Consider the following 20,591-nt stretch of genomic DNA (forward strand, 5'->3'; position numbering starts at 1 on the left):
TTTTCCATCACCTGGGTGAGCTACGACATCTTTTAAGCTCATCACCTACCTCCTGTATTGCCATTCAGGAGACTTGGTTTCCAGCAGTGCAGACCCCAGCCGTTCATGGATACCGGGAATATTGTAAGAATCATGCTGTCTATGACAAGGTGTTGGGTAGAGTTTGAGCATATGTTCTAGACACTCTATGTAGTGAACTCGTGCCTCTTAGTGCACCTTTGGAGGCTGTGGCTGTGGCTGTTCAGGTAAGGGCATTTCAGGATATTACCATTTGCACGGTTACCATCCTCCCGATGGTGAAGTGTCTCACAGTACACTGTTTGCATTGGTTTCTCAGCTCCTCCCTCCCACCTTTTCTAATCTTGGGTGATTTCAACGTCCATAACCCTTTGTGGGCTGGAACCGTGTTCACTAGCCACGGTACAGACCTCGAAAACTTAGTGGCACAACTTAACCATTGCCTCTTGAATACGGTACCCTCACACACTTCAATGTGGTGCGTGGAATCTTCTCAGTAGTAGACCTTCCCATTTTGCAGGCCTTGTCTTCTTCCACCCGTCCACTTGGGGAACCACGATCACCTGTACCCCCCTAGTGACCACTTCCAGATCATTTCGTCCCTCCCTCAATGTCAGCCCCTGGACACCTGCCTGGATGGGCTCTCTCAACAGTGCTGACTGGAATGTTTTCACGTCTGCTGTCGAGCTTGGCTTCTTGCTGCGTGGAGATATCAATGAGGCAATCCAGAATACGATTACAGCAATTCCTTCAGCAGCCGCTTAGCAATTCCCTTTTTGTCAGGACCTCCCCAGTGGAAGACAGTACCTCGGTGGTCCTTGGAATTCGCAGAGGCCATTCGAGATCGTAGGTGGTTTTCCAACACCTTAAGCGTCACCCACGAATGGAGCATCTTTAAGCTACTTTTGCCTGGGTCTGCCACTAATAAAACCTCCTTCACAGGTTTGGGTTAAGATCAGACATCCCTGTGGACACCAGACAACCTGCAGGTGTATCTGGCATACTGTAGACGCCATCGCCGAACATTTTGCTCTACACTATGCTCGAGCCTAAACATCTGAAAATTATTGACCTGCCTTTTGTGTCCTAAAACAGCACTTGGAGTGAAAGCAATTATCTTTTACCACACATCACGTATATCCATATAATGCTCCATTCAGTCAGTGGGAATTTGTCAGTGTTCTTGCCCACCATCCTGATAGAGCCCCAGGGCCAGACTGTATCCACAACCAAATCATCAAGCACCTGTCAGTGGATCATCAGCGTCATACCCTTGCCACATCTAACTGTATCTGGTACAATGCAAAGTTCCCATCACAATGGCGAGGAAGCGTCATTGTCCCGCTACTGAAACTGGGTATGCACCCTCCAGAGATGGACATTTGTCACCCCCAGTGAGTCCACAATTCTTTTGTGGATACGTGTGTAGCAAGCACAGGACCCCGAGCTAGTCTGGCCCTCTTTCCTTTCTGGGGTGCATACCTACCTTTTCCACATCCTTCCCCATCCATCATCCTCCCCCCCCCCCCCACACTGCCTCTTCCCTTCCCTTTCTCCCCCTCTGGGGGGGCAAGTCTTTGTCCTTCCTTTGTCCTTCTCTTTTCCTTACCTCTTCTCTTTACCATTTTCTCTGCTGAGGCGTTTGAGACCTCTCTTCTTTCCTTTACTTTTCTTTGTTCCTCCCTGTGCGTGTCTGAAGGTCGACCCACGCATAACCGGTGACGGGGTAACGCATAATTCCCCACCCCGGGTAGACAGGAAGGACATCTACATACCCACTTGTAACGGCCAGCCCCAGGGAGAGGTCATTACCCGAGCTGATACCTTCCGAAAGTGCCGATTGGTCCCTCCATCCGTTTCTCGGGAGGTGTGACCTGATGTGTGAACAATCACCTAAGTGTGAGTGCCCTCGGAGAGGGCCCCCGCAAGGGAGGAGCGCGCCATCAGAGACGCCGATAATCATGGGGGATACTTCTGCAATGGTTTCCTCATCATCTACTATGTCTGCTCACAAGCGAAAGTTAAATGAGTCTCAGCCATGGACAATTCTTCCATCAGTGCCACAGTTCCTCGTTGTTTCTCGATCGGACGAAGGTCAAGACTTCCCCACAGTCAACCCTTTCATTATTCAGAAAGGTGTGGATGCAATTGCAGGTCCTGTAAAGTCTTGTTCCTGATTACAAAATGGCGCCTTGTTGTTAGAAGCAGTCAGTGCCCTCCAGCCACAAAAATTGCTGTGAACTTCTCCGCTACACACCTTCCCTGTCCAGGTGGAAGCGCACCGCACTTTAAATTCATCACACGGGGTGGTTTATACACGCTCCATCGACGGATTGTCCGATGAGGAAATTCAAAGCGACCTGTCTGCCCAGGTCGTAACGGCTGTTCATCAAGTCGTGAAAAGGGTTGACAAGGACTTGGTTCCAACCCATACTATCTTCTTGACATTTGACAGAGCTCAACTTCCATCGAACATCAAAGTGGGCTATGAGATAATTTCCGTTCACCCGTACATCCCAAACCCTACGTGCTGCTATCGGTTCAATCATACCAGCCAGTTATGATCCAATCCGGCCAAATGCGTTACGTTTGGCAAGGATGCCCCTGAGGATGCTTGTCCACCTCCATCCCCTCGTTGCGTCAACTGTATGGGTGACCATGCTGCTTCTTCTAGAGATTGCCCCATTTTTAAAGATGAGCGGCTCATTCCCTCATCTTAACCTCCTGTTTCCAAGAAGGCTAATAAGAAACCCAGTTCCTCTCCTTCTCCGCCACGGCGTGTCTCATCTACAGCACCATCCGGTGGTAACCGCCCTCGGCCATCTTCTGTGTCGACGAGGCGCACTGCTGGCGGCCGATCAACTGGCCGATCGCTGGTGGCAGGAGCTGCTCCCGAGCAACATTCCACGCTGTCGGTCGCAAGCTCTGAGCAGTCGTTGAGTTGAGGGCAACCTTGGTCACATTCTTCCCTTTTCTGTCCACCCTATGTCCATTATCCATTTATCCGCTGCATTCGAGCCAATTAGGATGAATTGTCGATCCTCTTATGATACTACTCGCTGGTCATCTTCTGTCTTCAGGGAAAAAGCTACGTCCCCACGATCACTTTGTTTTCCCCCATTTTCAGCCAGTCCAATTTGATCTCCCCTTTGTTGAAGGCACTCCAGCACATGGAGGACTCATTCTTCTCCATGATACTGTCCATTATCACCCAATCCCATTAAACAGTTCATTCCAAGCTGTCGCTGTCCGTCTTTCCCTTTCTGGTTACACCTTCTCTCTTTGTACTGTATACATTCCATCGTCCACACCAATGGCAAGAGCTGATCTCCTTCATCTTCTTGGTCAGCTTCCGCCCCCCTTTTTGCTGCTTGGGGACTTCAATGCCCACCACCCGCTTTGGGGATCTCTGCGTCCTTGTCCGCACGGCTCACTATTGCTAGACATCTTCCACCAAGCGGATCTTGTTTGCTTCAACACTGGGGGCCCTACATTTTTGTCAGCCTCCACAACAAATTTCTCTGATTTGGACGTATCGGTCGGTACTGTTCCGCTAGCTCATTGCTTCGAATAGTTTGCTCTTGCTGATACACACTCAAGTGACCATTTTCCATGTGTCCTTAGATTGCAGCCACAACTGCCATCTACGCGCCTGAGATGCTGGAAGTGTGCCCAAGCCGATTGGACACTTTTTGTCTCTAGCGATATTCAATGACCGTCACTTTCCTAGTGTCGACAATCAGGTCACTCATATTACAGAACTTATTCTTACAGCTGCGGAACGTTCAATACCTCGCACCTCTGATTTGCCCCAGTACCCCCCAGTTCCTTGGTGGAACAAGGCATGCTGTGACGCAATACGTGAGCGGCGACGTGCTCTTGGTCAGCTTCCGCCCCCCTTTTTGCTGCTTGGAGACTTCAATGCCCACCACCCGCTTTGGGGATCTCTGCGTCCTTGTCCGCACGGCTCACTATTGCTAGACATCTTCCACCAAGCGGATCTTGTTTGCTTCAACACTGGGGGCCCTACATTTTTGTCAGCCTCCACAACAAATTTCTCTGATTTGGACGTATCGGTCGGTACTGTTCCGCTAGCTCATTGCTTCGAATCGTTTGCTCTTGCTGATACACACTCAAGTGACCATTTTCCATGTGTCCTTAGATTGCAGCCACAACTGCCATCTACGCGCCTGAGACGCTGGAAGTGTGCCGAAGCCGATTGGACACTTTTTTTGTCTCTAGCGATATTCAATGACCGTCACTTTCCTAGTGTCGACAATCAGGTCACTCATATTACAGAACTTATTCTTACAGCTGCGGAATGTTCAATACCTCGCACCTCTGATTTGCCCCAGTACCCCCCAGTTCCTTGGTGGAACAAGGCATGCTGTGGCGCAATACGTGAGCGGCGACGTGCTCTTTGCATTTTCTGCCACCATCCTAGTTTGGCCAACTGTATCTGCTATAAGCAGTTACGTGCGCGTTTCCGTCGCATCATTCGCGATAGCAAGAAGGCAAGCTGGGACTTCTTTGCTAGCTCGTTTAACACCTTCACTCCCTCCTTAGAAGTTTGGAGTCGGATTCAACGGTTATCTGGCGCACCTAGTTTCTCCCCAGTCTCTGAGCTCACTGTCGCACATGATACATTAGTGCAATTTCTAACTCATTGAGTCAACGCTTTGCTAAGATTTCGAGCTCTTCAAATTACCCGCCAGCTTTTCTCCCGAAGAAACGTGCAGCGGAAGTGCAACCTCTTGCTTTCTTCTGTCAAAATCGCGAAAGCTATAATACTATTTTCTCCATGCGGTAACACCAACACGCACTCTCTTCTTCTCGCTCTTCCGCCCCAGGACCGTATGGTATCCACATCCAAATTTTGCTGCATTTATCATACCATAGTCTGCGTTACCTCCTTCGCCTTTATAATCGAATTTGGACCGTCAGTACATTTCCCAGAAGATGGTGGGAAGCTATCGTCGTTCCTGTTCCGAAACCGGGAAAGGGCAAACATCTCCCCTCCAGCTATTGACCCATTTCCATCACGAGTAGTGTATGTAAGGTTTTGGAGCGTATGGTGAATTGCTGTTTAGCCTGGTGGCTGGAGTCCCGCAGTCTTTTAACACCTGCCCAATGCGGTTTCTGAAAGCGTCATTCTGCAGTTGACCATCTTGTTGCTCTCTCCACATATATCATGAACAATTTTCTCAGGAAACGCCAAACAGTAGCAATATTTTTTGATGTGGAGAGAGCATACGGTATGTGTTGGAGGACAGGCATCCTCTGCACACTGTTCTCTTGGGGCTTTCGAGGTCGGCTGCCCCTTCTTCTTTGTGAATTTATGGCAGAGCGCACATTTAAAGTGCGGGTGAACTCTACTTTCTCCCAAGAAAACGGGGCACCCTAGGGCTGCGTGCTAAGTGTTGTACTGTTTGCCATTGCCATAAATCCAATTATGGATTGTCTCCTTCCTGATGCCTCGGGCTCCCTCTTTGTGGACGATTTTGCAATCTACTGCAGCTCTCAATGGACTAGCCTTCTTGAACGACGTCTTCAAGGATGTCTCGATCGCCTCCACACATGGGGCATTGAAACCAGCTTCCGCTTTTCTCCGAGTAAGACCGTTTGTGTCAATTTTTGGTGTCATACCGATTTCTTCCACCTTCTTTACATCTGGGCCCTGTCAACCTTCTGTTTGCAGACGTTGCTAAATTCTTGGGGTCTTATGTTTGACAGAAAACTGTGCTGGTCCTCCCACGTTTCCTATCTTTCGGCTCGCTGTCTGTGATCCCTCAACACCCTGTGTGTCCTGAATTGGTACCTCCTGGGGAGCGGAGTGAGTAGTCCTTCTCCGCCTCTATCGCACCTTAGTGCACTCGAAAATGGACTATGGAAGCATAGTTTACTCCTCTGCTCGGCCGTCTATTCTTCGGCGTCTCGACTGTGTCCACCACAGTGGATTATGTTTAGCATCTGGAGCTTCTTCCACCAGCCCTGTGAAAAGTCTTTATGCTGAGACTGCTGAACCTCCGCTGCCCAATCGGCGAGCTGTCCTTCTGAGTCATTATCTGTCTTCCATGCCTGCTAATCTGGCCCATGACGTTTTTTTCGATGCTTCCTTGGATTTAGGGTATGCAGGCCGCCCTTCCTCTCTACTACCACCAGGAGTCTGCTTTTGTCAACTGCTATGTTCTCTTTCCTTCCATTTCCCTAAAACTTTCTTGACAACTTGGGGTACAGCACCACCTTGGCTCTGGCCCCGGACCTGCCTGCTCCGTGACCTTTGTCAGTTTCCCAAGGATGGTACCCCTTCTGTTGTTTATCGTCGGGCATTTGGTGCTCTATGTGCACAAATGAAGGATGCCACATTTATTTACACTGATGGCTCAAAAACATCGTTTGGTGTTGGGAGTGCCTATATTGTTGGCAACACCTGTAATCGATTTCGGCTTCCCGACCAGTGTTCGGTTTTTACTGCAGTGCTTTACGCTGTTCTCCAGTCTGTCCAACACATCTGTCGCCATCAGCAGATACAGTATGTTATCTGCTCAGATTCGCTCAGCTCTCTCCTCAGTCTCCAAGCTCTCTACCCTGTCCACCTTCTGGTCCATGGGATTCAGAACTACCTCCAATTGCTCCACTTGGGGGGTGTCTGTGTGGCATTCCTCTGGATCCCAGGACATGTTGGCATCTGTGGTAATGAGGCAGCCGATATAGTGGCCAAGGCTGCAGTCTCTCTTCTTCAGCCACCTATTCGCATGATTCCCTTCGCCGATCTACGGAGTGTTTTATGCCGTCATGTTGCTCTTTTATGGCACGCACATTGGCCGACACTTCCCAATAATAAACTGCGGGATGTGAAAGCTCTTCACTGTGCTTGGAGCTCTTCCTCTTGAACTCGTCGTCGGGAGGAGGTAATTTTAACTAGACTCCGGATAGGCAGTGTCTTTTTAGCCATCGAGATCTTTTAAGTGGCGATCCTCCCCCACTTTGTCCCCACTGCCCTCAACTGTGGACGGTGAGACACCTTTTACTTGAGTGCCCCTATTTTACTCCGTTACGCACCCATCTACAGCTGTTGCCTGATATATCTTCCATATTAGCAGATGACACAGGCTCAGCCGGTCGCGTTCTCAAGTTTATTAGTGCCAGTGAGATTTGAAGCTCTTTTTGGGGACAAACAACCCCCCTTCTATAGTAGTTTTTGAAGCTTTCCTTCTGTTTTTAGTTTCCCCAGTTTTTTGAGTTTCGCTTCCTTTGCTGCTGGTTTCCAGTTTGGTTTCTTTATATTTTCCTAAGTCACAGACTGGGCGCTAATGACCATAGTAGTTTTGTGCCCTAAACCTAAAACCATAACAAAAAAAAAGCCCAATTAGTCTTTTTAATGTTCTCTGTAAGCTGCTTGAATGCACGGTGAGCCAGCAGCTGTGTTGGCTCCTAAAGTGCCGGGGTCTACTATGTCCATCCCGGGATGGTATTCGCGAAGGCAATTCCGCTACTGATAATCTGGTTTACCTGGAGTCTGCCATCTGAACTGCTTTTGCCTGATGTAAACACCTTAAAGCTCTCTTCGTTGACCACATGGCGACGCCACATCCTTGCTACCTTACGTGAGTGTGGTCTCTGGGATCTTCTCCCAATTTCTATACAGAACTACCTGTTGCACCATATGTTCCGGGTTCAAGCTGATGCTTCCCCCAGTAGCCTTGTTACTCAAGACGTGGTCGCACAGTGCTCTGTACTGAGTGTCCCTCTCTTTCTAGTCACCATCAATGGTCTAGCAGCAGCTGTGGGGTCCTCAGTATCACCCTCCTTGTATGCTGATGACTTTTGCCCCTAATATTCCTCGTTTAGTGTGTGTGTCACTGAATGTCAACTGCAAAGCACCTTACTAAAGGTGCAGATATGGGCTGTCACACATGGATTTTCATTTTCCACTGCCAAGACTAGCGTATTGCATTTCTGTCAACATTGTACCATTCACCCACGACCAGAAGTTTATCTGAATGACCAGCTACTCAATTTTGTTTACACTTATCGCTTTTTTAGGACTGGTCTTTGAGTCTCGGTTGACACGGAATACGCATCTTCGCCAGCTTAAGGACCTTAATACACTTCACTGCCTGAATAACACCAGCTAGGGTGTAGAGTGCACTACTCTTCTGCAGCTTTACAAAGCCCTGATACAATCCCACTTCGATTATGGGAGTCTGGCGTATGGTTTGGCATTGCGGATACTGGACCTGACACGCCACTGCAGGATTAGACTTGTGACAGGAGCCTTTCGAACTAGACCTGTGAACAGTTTACTCGTGGAGACTAGGGTCTCTCCATTGTGGATCAGGTGCCAACAACAGTGTGTCAGTGATGCTGCCCGTGTCCGCAGCTCCCCGAAGCATCTAAACTACAGTCTCCTCCTTCCAAACTCAATAACCCATCTCCCGCATTGGCGGCCCTCAAGGTGATTGCAATTGCAATCTGCATCCAGTCTATCCTCTCTGGCCTTCAGTTATTTCCTCTTCCACCTCTCTTCTGGATCAGTTCTGTTACACCTCCACGGTGCATCCCTCGACCCCAGCTTCATCTTGACCTCTCACACGGTTCGAAAGACTCGGACCATTCAGAGGCCCTCTGCCGCCAATTTTTCTCCGTCCTAGGTGCATCCCATAATTTGCCTGCACTGAATGGTTGCTGGTCATGTTGGCCTTTCTCATACTCCTATGGGATATACTGAACTGCTCTCCTTGTCGGATGCTTTCACTTGGGAGGTGGTAGCCTCTCTTATGTGCTTGAGCATACCGCTTCCTGCACTGGTGGGTCCTTTCTCATCTGCAGTGAATCCTCAAGTAGTTTGCAACCTCTCGAGCAGTGCTACCCTCACCACTCCTGATCATTGCTATCCAGTATTCCGTGTATGTGCTTGAACAGTATTGATGATCAGTGACTTTGGTCTGGACTCCAGGTCACATCAGGATCCACACACATCAGGACCCTGTGGATTGAACTTGCTGATGGCCTGGCCAAACAGGCTTCCAGTAAACTGACTCTTCAGATCAGTATTCCAGAATCAGAACTCTGATCGGTGTTACACCATAAAGTTTTAGGAATCTGGAATACGGAATGGATTACCCTGACGTCACGAAGTAAACTGTGTGTCATAAAGGAGAGTACGAATCTGTGGAGGTGCTCTGTGCAGGCCTCTCACCAGGACTCTACGGTCCTTTGTCGGCTCCGCATCGGCGGTACTCGGGTGACTCGTGGTCGTATCCTCTGTGGCGAGGACCACCCCACTGTCATTGCGGTTCCCATTTGACGCTGATCCACATTTTGCTAGACTGTCCCAACATAGCTGCCCTGCCGTGGACTCTTAATCTCTCTCACTTGCTACCCCTGCTATTAGGAGACGATACCTCAGCAACTGACTCGGTTTTATTTATGAAGCGTGCTTTTACCACTCTCTGTACGGGAGGACCACTTAACCTTATCAGCCCATTGAGGGTTTGGCAGAACACTGGCCTTCTGTGCCCAGACTGGGCTGGAGCTGTCTGGGCTTGGTGGTCCAGCCTGGTCTTCATCCTACACGCTATTCTACTCTTCTTTTCTCCCCCCCCCCCCCCCCCCCTTCCCCTTCGCTCCTCTTGTGTGGTCTGTTGGACTGTGTCTTTTGTCTGTCTATGCTTCTCTTCCCCTGTCTGTGTTGTCAGTCTTTCCAAGGCAGTCTTGCAGTAGAGTGCCACTGATAAGTGGTGGGGGCTGGGGGATATATGCCACCTGATTGCACTCTGCTTTCAGGGGATTCTGGCTGCTCTCTAGATGGAGCACCTTGTGATTGCCTTTCTTTTTTCCTGTCACTCTTTCTTCTTTTTGACCCTTACCTCAGCAGGTTTTCTTCCCCTGAGTTTTGTGCAGTAGGCTCTCTTTGATCTGCAGTCGTAGAGACCTGTCTCTTCCAGGACAGAGAGACTGCTGACTTAGTAGTTCAGTCCATTTAAGCAACCAATCAACCAACCGATCCTCTTAAGCCTGAAGTCACCAAGCAAGATTTTAATACAATGAGGAGGAATTGTAGATGCTGCATCTTTGAGAGTTTCCCAAAAGTCATCCACTTTTTCAGGATTTCTCTTGCTATTTTTTGAATCTCCACTGCTAGTAACATAACACTGATGATGGGTTCAGCTCTATTCTTCTTTTACAAAGGCTGAATCTAGAATCATTATGTTTCAGGTACTTTTTACCACTGGTGTTCTCTTATAGATTCTGTACTTTTCTGAATCTGTTGGGTTTCTGTCCAGGTATCTGGCCTCTTGCAAAGTGTTTCTCTCTTAGAAAATTGATTAGCCACTTTTTTTAAAAAAGGAGCATGCTGGTGTTCACGATTCCAAGCACATGTTCATTCGGGACATATTTCTTTCTTAACATTCCTGCTCATGCTGGTAAAAAGAGGATTTGTATCCCCAGTTACCTCTTCAAGTAGTCTTTACTCTGTTTCCATCATGTCAGAAGTTGAAACCCAGCTTAGAGGGTGGGCACAGCCCATTCCTAGAGGTAAAACTGAGGTTGTAAGCCACAGAGTTCATTTTAGGACACCCCAGACATGGAGAACAAACGTCTTTGCAGTCAGCCCTGACCTGTTAGTGTTTATGTATCTTGAGCTTTAATATTACCCTTGAAATCAGGGTTGCTTCCTCCACTAGCTAAGCCATTCTGATGGTCTCCATCTCTGCCATTGAAGTCTCAGCACTTATTCTATTGTGCCATACCCGGAAGATGTTATATAGGAATGGTTAATCGAATATAGGGTCTGAACATGAGTAAGTAGTGGTGACAATATAATAAATGACGGAAGAAGTTGCTCAGCATGGATCAAAACTAGGAAATGGCTCACCCATTTGACGTGACTCAGCTGCAGCAATAGAATGGTGTCATTGAAAGAATAAAAAAAGTGTTTTAGGTGGCAAGAAAGCCGTGTAAAAAAAATAGTGAATTCAACTTAGAAAGTAGAGAACCATCCATTTCGAAGAAACATAGACAATACGTTTGCAGCAGAAAAAAAGATGTAAAATGAGTACCTCAATTCTGATAATGACTTCAGAGCATAGCAACAATGTCAGATGTAACTAACAAGTAACACTTCATATTTATTTTTGAAAATATAAAAGAACTGGACGAATAACAAATCTGCTCACCAGGGAGCAGCAAGAGAAAACGTGTAGAAAAGTTAGGTAAATTTGCAAGCTCTTGGAATCAGTGGCAGGAGGGTTGAAGGGGAATGTAGAAGGATGAAGGAAAAGGACTGGCGAGATTTAGGAAATGGGTACAGTTACTAAACAGTCATCCCGAAATCCGTGTCATGGGAGCATCACTGGATGGGATGAGAGGGAAAGACTGATTTCTGAGGACTGCACTGGACAAGATTTGAAAACCTGAGAGTTAAAAGGTGGAAAATACGGTAGTAAGCAAGGCAGAGATTACTGAAGAAATATTGTGCAACAGTTAATAAGATCTGAAAGTTAAGTGCTTTATGTGTGATATACAGGGGAATTGGGGGCAGGGAAGAAAAAGACAGGTCAGAAAATAAAAGATATACAGAAGACTAAATGAGAGTGAAAAAAAAATTGTTACTGAAAAGAAATGCTGAAACCAAAGAAATTAATGTAAATTTATGCGAGGTGGGTGGCAAGAACCAAGAAAACGTTGTGAACCAGTTCCGACTTGCAGAGTTGCTGAGAAACTGGTCTCAAGAAAGAGAATCCAGATGGCACATGTGGTGAAACAGGCACTGAGGTCAGGATTTTCATATTGTAGAGTATACTCTGCAACAGGATATTGTGTTTGCCATTCTTGGTAGGTGTCGTACCAGTGTAGAAAGGTGAGTGGTAACATGTGGTACACAAGAGCATAGGGTCTGACCAGGATATTTTCGAGGTTGCGGGGGTTGATGAAAAGCTATTCTAGGTGTCAGATAGAGTGGACCTAATTATAGGGCATGATTTTGGAAAGTCATAACTTTGTCGAAGTAGCTGATTAATAAATTGAAGACAAGAATAATACAGAGTGACAAGTGATGTACAGAAAAGTTTTTTTTTTTCATAGGAGTCATCAGTACCAGGATCAGAAGTGGTGGCCCAGGAAATCTGCTTTAGACTATTATGAGATTAGTGACGGACATTTTCCTGAACTGTTTTCATCCTCTGCAATTGGACACACGTACCAGCTATGGTAGCTACAAAGTGTTGTCGGACTTAAGAGTGCGTCTGTCTAGTGAATTTTAGGAATGAAGCTGATGACTATTGACACAGTAAAGCTTAACACTTGCAAAACACATTGTCTCAAAGTTGACAGAAGTGATCTTATAGACATTTAATTTGAAAAAAGATTCAAGTGAGCAAGCAAGTTACATCTTAAAACAATAAGTAATAATAGATAAGTTAGGAAACACAGTTTCCACTTTTTCAGACCACATGCCGTTATTCAGTGGTCTGACAATTAATTAATTAATTGTTGTTGTTGTTGTGGTCTTCAGTCCTGAGACTGGTTTGATGCAGCTCTCCATGCTACTCTATCCTGTGCAAGCTTCTTCATCTCCCAGTACCTACTGCAACCTACATCCTTCTGAATCTGCTTAATGTATTCATCTCTTGGTCTCCCCCTATGATTTTTACCCTCCACGCTGCCCTCCAATACTAAATTGGTGATCCCTTGATGCCTCAGAACATGTCCTACCAACCGATCCCTTCTTCTGGTCAAGTTGTGCCACAAACTTCTCTTCTACCCAATCCTATTCAATACTTCCTCATTAGTTATGTGATCTACCCATCTAATCTTCAGCATTCTTCTGTAGCACCACATTTCAAAAGCTTCTATTCTCTTTTGGTCCAAACTATTTACCGTCCATCTTTCACTTCCATACATGGCTACACTCCATACAAATACTTTCAGAAATGACTTCCTGACACTTAAATCTATACTCGATGTTAACAAATTTCTCTTCTTCAGAAATGCTTTCCTTGCCATTGCCAGTCTACATTTTATATCCTCTCTCCTTCGACCATCATCAGTTATTTTGCTCCCCAAATAGCAAAACTCCTTTACTATTTTAAGTGTCTCATTTCCTAATCTAATACCCTCAGCATCACCCGACTTAATTCGACTACATTCCATTATCCTCGTTTTGCTTTTGTTGATGTTCATCTTATATCCTCCCTTCAAGACACCATCCATTCCGTTCAACTGCTCTTCCAAGTCCTTTGCTGTCTCTGACAGAATTACAATGTCATCGGCGAACCTCAAAGTTTTTATTTCTTCTCCATGGATTTTAATACCTACTCCAAATTTTTCTTTTGTTTCCTTTACTGCTTGCTCAATATACAGATTGAATAACATTGGGGAGAGGCTACAACCCTGTCTCACTCCCTTCCCAACCACTGCTTCCCTTTCATGTCCCTCGACTCTTATAACTGCCATCTGGTTTCTGTACAAATTGTAAATAGCCTTTCGCTCCCTGTATTTTACCCCTGCCACCTTTAGAATTTGAAAGAGAGTATTCCAGTCAACATTGTCAAAAGCTTTCTCTAAGTCTACAAATGCTAGAAACGTAGGTTTGCCTTTCCTTAATCTTTCTTCTAAGATAAGTTGTAAGGTCAGTATTGCCTCACGTGTTCCAGTATTTCTACGGAATCCAAACTGATCTTCCCCAACGTCGGCTTCTACTAGTTTTTCCATTCGTCTGCAAAGAATTCGTGTTAGTATTTTGCAGCTGTGGCTTATTAAACTGATTGTTCGGTAATTTTCACATCTGTCAACACCTGCTTTCTTTGGGATTGGAATTATTATATTCTTCTTGAAGTCTGAGGGTATTTCGCCTGTTTCATACATCTTGCTCACCAGATGGTAGAGTTTTGTCAGGACTGGCTCTCCCAAGGCCGTCAGTAGTTCCAATGGAATGTTGTCTACTCCAGGGGCCTTGTTTCGACTCAGGTCTTTCAGTGCTCTGTCAAACTCTTCACGCAGTATCATATCTCCCATTTCATCTTCATCTACATCCTCTTCCATTTCCATAATATTGTCCTCAAGTACATCGCCCTTGTATAGACCCTCTATATACTCCTTCCACCTTTCTGCTTTCCCTTCTTTGCTTAGAACTGGGTTTCCATCTGAGCTCTTGATGTTCATACAAGTGGTTCTCTTATCTCCAAAGGTCTCTTTAATTTTCCTGTAGGCAGTATCTATCTTACCCCTAGTGAGATAAGCCTCTACATCCTTACATTTGTCCTCTAGCCATCCCTGCTTAGCCATTTTGCACTTCCTGTCGATCTCATTTTTGAGACGTTTGTATTCCTTTTTGCCTGCTTCATTTACTGGATTTTTATATTTTCTCCTTTCATCAATTAAATTAAATATTTCTTCTGTTACCCAAGGATTTCTACTAGCCGTAGTCTTTTTACCTACTTGATCCTCTGCTGCCTTCACTACTTCATCCCTCAGAGCTACCCATTCTTCTTCTACTGTATTTCTTTCCCCCATTCCTGTCAGTTATTCCCTTACGCTCTCCCTGAAACTCTCTAAAACCTCTGATTTAGTCAGTTTATCCAGATCCCATCTCCTTAAATTCCCACCTTTTTGCAGTTTCTTCAGTTTTAATAGATTGTGGTCAGAGTCCACATTTGCCCCTGGAAATGTCTTACAATTTAAAACCTGGTTCCTAAATCTCTGTCTTACCATTATATAATCTATCTGATACCTTTTAGTATCTCCAGGGTTCTTCCATTTATACAACCTTCTATCATGATTCTTAAACCAAGTGTTAGCTATGGTTAAGTTGTGCTCTGTGCAAAATTCTATCAGGCGGCTTCCTCTTTCATTTCGTAGACCCAATCCATATTCACCTACTACGTTTCCTTCTCTCCCTTTTCCTACACTCGAATTCCAGTCCCCCATGACTATTAAATTTTCGTCTCCCTTCACTATCTGAATAATTTCTTTTATTTCATCATACATTTCTTCAATTTCTTCGTCATCTGCAGAGCTAGTTGGCATGTAAACTTGTACTACTGTAGTAGGTGTGGGCTTCGTATCTATCTTGGCCACAATAATGCGTTCACTATGCTGTTTGTAGTAGCTTACCCGCATTTCTATTTTCGTATTCATTATTAAACCTACTCCTGCATTACCTCTATTTGACTTTGTGTTTATAACCCTGTAGTCACCTGACCAGAAGTCTTGTTCCTCCTGCCACCGAACTTCACTAATTCCCACTATATCTAACTTTAACCTATCCATTTCCCTTTTTAAATTTTCTAACCTACCTGCCCGATTAAGGGATCTGACATTCCACGCTCCGATCCGTAGAACGCCAGTTTTTTTTCTCCTGATAACGACATCCTCTTGAGTAGTCCCCGCCTGGAGATCCGAATGGGGGACTATTTTACCTCCGGAATATTTTACCCAAGAGGACGCCATCATCATGTAATCATACAGTAAAGCTGCATGCCCTCGGGAAAAATTACGGCTGTAGTTTCCCCTTGCTTTCAGCCGTTCGCAGTACCAGCCCAGCAAGGCCGTTTTGGTTATTACATGGCCAGATCAGTCAATCATCCAGGCTGTTGCCCTTGTAACTACTGAAAAGGCTGCCGCCCCTTTTCAGGAACCACACGGTTGTCTGGCCTCTCAACAGATACCCCTCCGTTGTGGTTGTACCTACGGAACGGCTATCTGTATCGCTGAGGCACGCAAGCCTCCCCACCAACGGCAAGGTCCATGGTTCATGGGGAAAGGATTAATTAATTAATTAATTAATCATGTTCTGAGGATCCCATCAAGAATAACTATATTCAGAAATGTGGAATGAATCAAGATATACATAAACAGAAGACAAGAAAACATAGTAACTTATTTTGTATTAACAATAAAGCATCACTATACTGCTTAATGCTGTTAATTGATTAAATTAGTAAGCTGGCCTGCATGAACCACGGACATTGCCATTGGTTGGGTGGCTTGTGTGCCTTAGCGATACAGATAGCCATACTGCCAGTGCAACCATAACTGAAGGGTATCTATTGAGAGGCCAGACAAACGTGTGGTTCCTGAAGAGCGGTAGCAGCCTTTTCAGTAGTTGCAGGGGCAACAGTCTGGATGATTGACTGGTGTAGCCTGGTAGCATCAACTAAAACAGCCTTACTGTGCTGCTACTGCAAACAGCTGAAAGCATTGGGAAAGTGCAGCCATAATTTTTCGGAGGGTGTGCAGCTCTACTCTATGGTTAAATTTTGGGTAAAATATTCTGTAGGTAAAATATAGTCCCCCATTTGGATTGTTGGTGGAGGGGAGAGGGGTGGGGGTGGGGGGGGGGGGGACTACTGAGGAGGATGTTGTCATCAGGAGAAACAATATTGGTGTTCTATGGATCAGAGTGTGGAAGATTAGATCCCTTAATCACGTAGGTGGGTTAGAAAATTTAGAAAGGGAAATGATTATGTTGAAGTTAGATATAGAGGGAATTAGTGAAGTTAAGTGGCAGGAGGAACATGACATCTGGTCAGGTGAACACAGAGTTATAAATACAAAATCAGAAAGGGGCTGTGCAGGGGTAGGTTTAATAATGAATAAGAAAACAGGAATGTGGGTAAGCTACTGTGGATAGCACAGTGAACACATTAATGTAGCCAAGATAGACGCAAGTCAACACCCACCACAGTAGTGCAAGTTTATATGCCAACTAGCTCTGCAGATGGTGAAGAGATTGAAGAAATGTATGATGCGATAAAAGAAATTATTTAGATAGCTAAGGGAGAGAAAAATTTAATTGTGATGGGGGCTGGAATTTGATAGCTGGAAAAGGAAGAGAAGGAAAAATATAGATGAATATGGACTGGGGGAAAGGAATGAAAGAGGAAGCGTCCAGGAAGAACTTTGCACAGAGCATAATTTAATCATAGCTGATACTCAGTTTAAGAATCATGTATGTGGAAGAGACCTGAAGACACCATAAGGTTTTAGATAAATTATATAATGGCAAGACAGAGATGTCAAAACCAGATTTTAAACTGTAAGACATTTCCAACGGCAGATGTGGACTTTAACCACAATGTATTGGATGTGAACTGTAAATTAGAACTAAAGAAACTGCAAAATGGTAGAAAATAAAGGAGATGGGACCTTTATAGTTTGAGACCAGAGGTTGAGAGTTTCAGAGGGAGCATTGGGCAACAACTAACTAGAACAGGGGAAGGAAATGCAGTAGATGATGAATGGGTATCTTTTGAGAGATGAAATAGTGAAACTTCCTGGCAGATTAAAACTGTGTGCCGGACCGAGACTCGAACTCGTGATCTTTTGCCTTTCACGGGCAAGTGCTCTACCAACTGAGCTACCCAAGGACGACTCACACCCCATCCTGACAGCTTTACTTCTGCCAGAACCTTGTCTCCTACCTTCCAAACTTTACAGAAGCTGTGAGGACGGGGAGTGAGTCGTGTTTGGGTAGCTCAGTTGGTAGAGCACTTGCCCATGAAAGGCAAAGGTCCCGAGTTCGAGTCTCGGTCCGGCACTCAGCTTTAATCTGCCACTAAGTTTCATATTGGCACACACTCCGCTGCAGAGTGAAAATCTCATTCATGAAATAGTGAATTCAGCAGAGGATCAAATAGGTAAAAAGACAAGGCCCAATAGAAATGTATGAGACAGGCAAAAGATCTTCACACTTCAAGAATAATATAGTAATGCTAATTCCAAAGAAAACATGTACTGACAGGTGTGAATATTACTGAACTATCAGTTTAATATAAAGTGATGGTTGCAAAATACTAACACAGATTCAATATAGATGAATGGAAAAACTCATAGCAGCTGACTTCATGGAAGATCAGTTTGGATTCCAAAGAAATGTAGGAACATGTGAGGCAACGCTGTCACTAAGACTTACTGTAGAAGATAGGTTAAGGAAAGGCAAACCTGCATTTACAGCATTTGTAGACTTAGGGAAAGCTTTTGATACTGACGAGTGGAATACTCTCTTTGAAATTCTGAAGGTAGCAGGGGTAAAACACAGGGAGCAAAAGGCTATTTACAATTTGTACAGAAACCAGAGTGGAGTTAGAGTCGAGGAGTGTGAAATAGAAGTATCGGTTGAGAAGGGAGTGAGGCACAGTTGTAGCCTATCGTCAGTATTATTCAGTCTGTACATTGAACAAGCATTAAAGAAGACAAAAGAAAAATTTGGATTAAGAAGTAAAGTTCAGGGAGACGAAATAAAAACTTTGAAGTTCGAAAACCTCTCGAAAGGATGGAAGATGATCACAAAGAAAAGCAAAACAAGTATGATAGAATGTAGCCAAATTATATCGGGTGATGCTGAGAAATTTAGGTTAGCAAATGAGACACTTAAAGTAGTAGATGAGTTTTGTTATTTGGGCAGAAAAATAACTAATGATGGCCGAAGTAGGGAGGATATAAAATGTAAATGGCAATGGTAAGAAAATTATTACTGAAGAAAAAAATTTGTTAATATCAAAATAACATATTGATTTAAATGTGAGAAAGAGTTTTTTTTTTTTTAAAAGTGTATGGAAGTGAAATAAAGATGATAAACAGTATAGTCAGGAAGAGAATAGAAGCTTTTGAAATGAGGTGCATCAGAAGAATGCTGAAGATTAGATGGGTAGATCACGTAACTAATGAGGAGGTACGGAGTAAAACTGGGGAGAAGAGAGATTTGTGGCACAACCTGACTAGAAGAAGGGATTGGTTGGTAGGACACATTCTGAGGCGAGGGGTAATAATTGTAGAGGGTGACCAAGTGATGAATACAGTAAAAAGGCTCAGAAGGATGTAAATTGGAGTAGTTTTCCAGAGATAAGAGGCTTGCACAAGATATAGTAACATGATGCATCGAACCTCTCCTGGGACTGAAGACCACAACAGCAACAAATTAGTGAGAGAGCTGCTGCCTCCTCAGTCCTACTATATTTACTGCAAAGCTGCTCTACATCGACAGTAATTTTAGTATTCACTTAATTACAGTGATATTTTTGAAAGACAATATTTACTTAAATCTGTGAATGTTGAGTCCTGTTTATAATACATTACTACAAGGTGTACAACTTTTTTTCCTCCATTTGCCTATAGATTGCGACAACGGTAAGTTGCGGTCAAAAGAAACAGATTGCACACGTCAGACAGTTAGCTTCTACCTCAGTCAACACCACCTCATTCGAACATTAGCCGATTTGTGTCTGCATCATAAAGTTGTTCTCGATTGAAAATGTCACTTTACGAGCCTAATTCTCATCATTTGTGGGAGGTGTTACTGTTTTGTTTCAGTATGAAGAAAACAGCGGCTGAGTCTCATTGAATGCTCTCAAGTACATATGGTAAGGACACTGTAAGTGAAAGAATGTGTCGTGATTGGTTTCAACACTTCAAGAACAGTAATTTTAATGCCGTAGACCGGCATAGTGGTGGAAGAGAGAATGTTTTCGAAAATGCAGAATTGGAGACATCGCTGAGTGAAGACTTGCGTAAAACTCGGGAAGAATTGGTGTAATTAGTGGGAGTGACACAGTGAGCCATTTCAAAATGTCTCGAGGCTATAGGCATGATTGAGAAAGAAGGAACATGGGTCACATGTGAGCTGAAACTGAGAGATGTTGAAAGGCATTTGTGTGTTTGTGAAGAGTTGCTTCAGAGGCAAGAAGTGAAGGGATTTCTGCATCACATTGTGACCAGGGATGAAACATGGGTTCAATTCGATAACCTTAAAGGCAAAAAATCGTGGGGATATCCTGACCGTGCTTCCACATCGAATATTCATGGCTCCAAGATTTGCATTTGGTGGGACCAGTTCAGCGTTGTGTGTATGAGGTATTAAAGCCAAGTGAAACAACAACAGATGCTTGTTATCATATGCAAATAATGCGTTTCAGCAGAGTGTTAAAAGAAAAATGGCCGCAATACGGCGAGAGGCACGATGAAGGGATTTTGCAGCATGACAGTGCTCGACCCCATGTTGAAAAAGAGGTCAAAACGTACTTGGAAATGTTAAAATGGGAAGTCCTACCCCACCCACCGTATTCTCCAGACATTGCTCCCCCTGTTCAAATCAATGGCGCATGGTGTGGCTGACCAACACTTCCGATCTCATGAAGAAGTCATAAATTGGATCAATTTGTGGATCGGTTCAAAAAATGAACAATTTTTTCGATGCAGGATTCGCACACTGCCCAGAAGATGGGAGAAAGTAGTGGCCAGCGATGGAAAATTCTTTGAGTGGTACATGTGTAACCAATTTTGTTTCATTAAAGCCTCAAATGGTGGGGAAAAAATAGCGGAAGCAAAGTTGTACACCTAGTAGTTATAATTTAGCTTTATGACACACAGTGCTACATGCTATGTAATTAACAAAACTTTTCAATACCCGAATCTAGATCTTCAGATAATTTATAAAACTAGTGGATATTGGTACACAAGGCAATGACAGTTAAACAACTCCTTAATTCAATGTGTTGTTATCCAGTGAACTCAGTTTGTTTTACATCAGTAGTGGGGCTTGGGAATTTTCATTTGATTTTCATCGGCTT

General features: G+C 44.5%; 1 protein-coding gene across 4 annotated transcripts in view; it reads left to right on the forward strand.

Annotated features, from left to right (window-relative positions):
* The window catches only part of LOC126100107 (N-acetylglucosamine-1-phosphotransferase subunits alpha/beta), a 152,999-nt gene that overhangs the window by 120,190 nt on the left and 12,218 nt on the right, over positions 1-20,591 (forward strand). The window lies entirely within an intron of this gene.

The sequence above is a fragment of the Schistocerca cancellata genome, chromosome 9, assembly GCF_023864275.1.
Source record: "Schistocerca cancellata isolate TAMUIC-IGC-003103 chromosome 9, iqSchCanc2.1, whole genome shotgun sequence".
NCBI lineage: Eukaryota > Metazoa > Arthropoda > Insecta > Orthoptera > Acrididae > Schistocerca > Schistocerca cancellata.